A 540-nucleotide genomic window follows, 5' to 3' on the forward strand; every position below is an offset into this window, starting at 1 on the left:
TCTTTTTCTTTCCATTCCTTCTTTTCCTTTCCTTTTTCTATCGTCCTTTCTTTTCCTTTCCTTTTTCTATCGCCCTTTCCTTTTTCTATCTTCTTCTCTATTGTCCTGTCCTGTCCTGCATTTCTGGGTGTAATCTATTCTATAGGATATATATATATATATATATATATATATATATATATATATATATATATATATATATATGTGTGTGTGTGTGTGTGTGTGTGTGTGTGTGTGTGTGTGTGTGTGTGTGTGTGTGTTGTATTTGTACTGATAAATAAATAAAGGGAGACTAGTATAGATCTATTTCGAGCTAATTAGCTCTCATCAGCTAGCCATACCCTTACTGGGATTTGAACCTGGGCTGTATTATATATATTATAATATATATATATCTATATATATATATATGTATGTATGTATGTATGCATGCATGTATGTATAGATAGATAGATGATAGATAGATAGATAGATAGATAGATAGATAGATAGATAGATATACATATACATATATATATATATATATATTTTGCAAATGGC

This window comes from Natrix helvetica (assembly GCF_964273705.1).
Source record: "Natrix helvetica genome assembly, chromosome: Z".
In the NCBI taxonomy this organism is placed as follows: domain Eukaryota; kingdom Metazoa; phylum Chordata; class Lepidosauria; order Squamata; family Natricidae; genus Natrix; species Natrix helvetica.